The sequence below is a fragment of the Lipotes vexillifer genome, unplaced genomic scaffold (genome assembly GCF_000442215.2).
Source record: "Lipotes vexillifer unplaced genomic scaffold, Lipotes_vexillifer_v1.1 scaffold382, whole genome shotgun sequence".
NCBI lineage: Eukaryota > Metazoa > Chordata > Mammalia > Artiodactyla > Lipotidae > Lipotes > Lipotes vexillifer.
Genome location: NW_006780611.1, coordinates 2566288 through 2570603, shown reverse-complemented (window position 1 = coordinate 2570603; position 4316 = coordinate 2566288). Strand labels below are relative to the sequence as shown.

Sequence of the window (4316 nt, the reverse complement as noted above, 5' to 3'; positions counted from 1 at the left end):
CCAAGTTCCCCTCCCCCTCCCAATTGACCCTGAATGTTGGGATTTATTTCTAGATTCTTAATTCTCTTCCAGTGCTCTATATGTTTATCCTTATGCCAATATCACATATTATTTTAAATAATTAATTAATTAATTAATTAAATTAATCTTTGGCTGTTTTGGGTCTTCGTTGCCGTGCGTGGGCTTTCTCTAGTTGTGGTGAGCGGGGGCTACTCTTTGTTGTGGTGTGTGGGCTTCTCAGTGCAGTGGCTTCTCTTGTGGTGGAGCACAGGCTCTAGGTGTACAGGCTTCAGTTAATGTGGCTCGCGGGTTCAGTAGTTGTGGCGCATGGGCTTAGTTGCTCCGCGGCATGTGGGATCTTCCTGGACCAGGGATCAAACCCGTGTCCCCTGCATTGGCAGGCGGATTCTTAACCACTGCGCCACCAGGGAAGCCCCTCACGTATTATTGATTTTACTGTAGCATTAGAGTAACTTTGGAAATTGGGAAGAATAAGTCCTCACACTTTCTTCTTTTTCAAAATTACTTTTGCTATTTGAGGACATTTACATTTGCATAAATGCTTTAGGGTCAACATATCATAATATAAAAAAGGCCTGGGAGTATTTTATTTGAGATTTCATAGGATCTGCAAATCAATCTGAGGGGAAATCACCATCTTAACAATATGGAGTCTTTCAATCTATGAACATGGAATGTTCTTCATTTATTTAGATCTTTAATTTATCTCAGCAGCTTAACAGTTTTCAGTGTACAAGTTATGCTTTTTTGTTAAATTTATTCTTACATATTTTATTTTTTTTGATGCTATTTTGAGTGGAATTATTTTTTTAAATTTCATTTTCAATTAGCTCATTCCTACTATGTAGAAATACAATTGATTTTTGTGTATGGAAATTGTATCTTGTGACCTTGATGAATTCATTTATTTGTTCTGTTGGGTTTTTGATGACTACTTAGTATTTTCTACATATGGAATCATATTGTTTATGAATTATATACATGAAGAAGGAACTGGAAAACTAAAGGGAGAAAGATATATCCATAATCTTATGTGGAGATTTTAACACCCATATTTCACTATTTTAGAACAAATAGACACAAAATCAATAAAGTTATGGAAGGTTTAAGAAAAAACAACTCTATCAACAAACCTGACCTATTGATGTTTGTAAACACTCTGTTTAACAATTGCAGGATACACATTCTTTTCCTCTGTGAATAGGAAGTTCACAGGATGGAATGACCATATGCTGTGGCATAAAATATCTCAGTGAATTTTGTAGGATTGAAATAATAAATGTATTCTCTGGTCACAATACCTTTAAAAAGAGGAAGAGGGAATAATTTACAAATCATTTTATGATGCCAGCATAGCCATGATACCAAAACACGACTAAGACATTACAATTAAATTAGAAATTAAATGACGGTAAAATACCCCAATAGTTGGCAAGTGGGTACACAGTTACAAATAACCCATGAGTCAAAGAACAAATCACAATGAAAATTAGAAAACATTTTAAAATAAACCAAAATGAAAGCACACATATCAAAATTTATGAGCCAAGGTTAAAACAATGCTTAGAAGAAACTGATACATTTAAATGCATAATTAGAAGGAAATAAAAAATTTAAGTTAATGATCTACCTTAAGAAGCTAGAAAGGCGCGCAGAGGGGGCGGGGTGAAAGGTCACAGCGCGGCGGCGGGTCTGGCTGGCGGCTGCGGTGGCGGAGGGCGGGAGGCGAGTGCCCCGTGTGCACGTGTGGAGAAGCGGCGGCGCCAGCGCGGCGGCGGGAGGCACCCCCGCCCCCTCTGGAGACGCAGGGCCGCGCTCGACTCTCGCGGCCTCCGTCACCCGCTCAGCTCCCTGCCCTCAGCGAGGAGGCCGGCTTGCGGGCTGGAGTGGCCCGAGCTGAGGGCGCGGAGAGCTCAGGGCGGCGACGACAACGGCGTTGATATCGGTGGTAACAACGGCCTCAGCAGGCGGGGAAGATGAAAGGTAGCCGGATCGAGCTGGGAGATGTGACACCACACAATATTAAGCAGTTGAAGAGATTAAACCAGGTGATCTTTCCAGTCAGCTACAATGACAAGTTCTATAAGGATGTTCTGGAGGTTGGCGAGCTAGCAAAACTTGGAACTAAAATGTTAAATCATGTCTTAAACATCTGTGAAAAAGATGGCACTTTTGACAACATCTATCTGCATGTCCAGATCAGCAATGAGTCTGCAATTGACTTCTACAGAAAGTTTGGCTTTGAGATTATTGAGACAAAGAAGAACTACTATAAGAGGATAGAGCCCGCTGATGCTCATGTGCTGCAGAAAAACCTCAAAGTCCCTTCTGGCCAGAACGCAGATGTGCAGAAGACAGACAACTGAACAAATTACAGATGAACTTTCTTGCACTTGCTTGTCGCCAAATAAAAGAGAGGCCCATTGATTCCCCCCCCCCACTTTCTTTTAAACCTTTCCCCCTTCCTTGTTCTTGTGTTACCTCCTTTCAGAACTTCCTTCCCTTTCCTCTAAAAGTTTTAAACTTTTAAGGATTTATTAATCATGTTTGGATTGTTTTAGTTTTCTTATTTTTATGAGGTGGTTTGATTGTAGGAAGGAGAAGGTATAGATCTGTTTAGTTTCACAGTTAAGATATATGGTCCCAAAAACTTGAGTGTCAATTTCATTTTTTTTTTTAATGTCCTGCTTTCACATTGAAGGGCAGAGCCTACAAAATATTGTATATTTCAAAGGCCAAGAAGCAGCAGCAGCAATATCTTGTTCTCTAACTCATAGACAAGTTTAGTGTGTTTGTGGTACTTTGGGGGTTTCAAGATTTTGTGGGATACTAATCCCTATACATTGCCTTCACTCCACCTTTTGTCCTTCTGAGTATTATCTCAGGAGTTGGACCATTGTTATCCTTGTAAGAAATACTAAGCTTATTTTGTTCTGTTAAGCAGTTATTTCTTCCTTCCTCGCTGGTGGCTGACGGTGGCTGGGACAGTCTGAGTAAGTAGTATTATACTTTGGTCTCAGCATTTGAGTTTAAACTGCTTTTTGCTAATGAGTGGGCTGTTTGTTAGCAGGTTTATTTTTCCTGCTGTTGATTGTTAGAAGTGGCATTAACTTTAGGAGTGCGGGCTGGTGAGATTAATTTTTTTTAATATCCCAGCTAGAGATAATGGCCTTTAACTGACCTAAAGAGGTTTGTTGTGATTTGCTTTTTTTTCTCCTGTCCTTTTTCTTCAATAAATCCACAATAGTTAGTCAAACCTTAAAAATGGAGTTGAGTCCTTATAGGTCAATGCCCCTAAATAAACCTGAAGCAGGTGTTGTCTCTTGGACATATTAAAAAATACCTAAAAGGAAGCTTAGATGGACTTGTGGCACAATAAATGCATTTAATGTCAGCTAATGCAGATGGTTAGAAGTGTGGCCACTGAGCATTTGATTTTAGAGGAAGGAATATCTAGACAGTATTTTTGAGAATAACATAGCTGTGCTAATTGCTTATCTGTTGGAGAACATCCCAGATTTGCTTACATTCTGTGCCTGTGATTTGAGTTTAAGGATTTGGGGGTGGGGGAATTATTAAACATATTGCTTCTATTCTTGGAAAAAGTAGAAGTCTAGAAGTGTTAATAACGCAAATGTCACTGTGACCTCCTCTACTGACAGGACTGGTTTATGCCAGATCGTTTCCTGGCACATAGGGAGTGGCTTTGACGGGTCGATAACTTTTTGTAAGATAGAAGACATCTGAAATTTTCATGTTTTCCTCCATAATCCCATCTCCAATATTTAAAATTTTCTACATTGCCAATACTGGTGGCCCAAGAAATGTTTTCATTAGACTTTAAAACAATGCACAGAGCTTGAATTTTCTGTCATGTGACTTTAAAAGGAAGATTGATTCATAATATTTATCCTCTTATGTAAATTCTGGCATAAAAGTTTCATCTCTTCAAAAAAAAAAAAAAAAAAGAAGCTAGAAAAAAAAGAGCAAATTGCTTCCAAAGAAAGTAGTATAATAGAAACAATAAAGGTAAGCAGAATTAAATGAAATAGAAAACCCGCAATTAAGAAATTAACAAAGTGAGTGTGATGAATTGGGAGATTGGGATTGACATGTATACACTGATGTGTATAAAATGGATGACTAATAAGAGCCTGCTGAATAAAAGAAATAAAATTTAATTAAAAAAAGAAATTAACAAAGTGAAAAAAAAAGTTATTTGAAAAGGTTAACAAAGTTGGTAAAACCTTAGCAAGACAGATAATAAAGAACATACACACACGTGCAAGGGAGAG

At 38.4% G+C, this 4316-nt stretch overlaps 1 pseudogene; it reads left to right on the top strand.

The window, feature by feature from the left end:
- Nucleotides 1-1997: 1997 nt before the first annotated feature.
- LOC103081036 (N-alpha-acetyltransferase 50 pseudogene) lies at nucleotides 1998-2387 on the top strand (annotated as a pseudogene).
- The last annotated feature ends 1929 nt before the right edge of the window (nucleotides 2388-4316 follow it).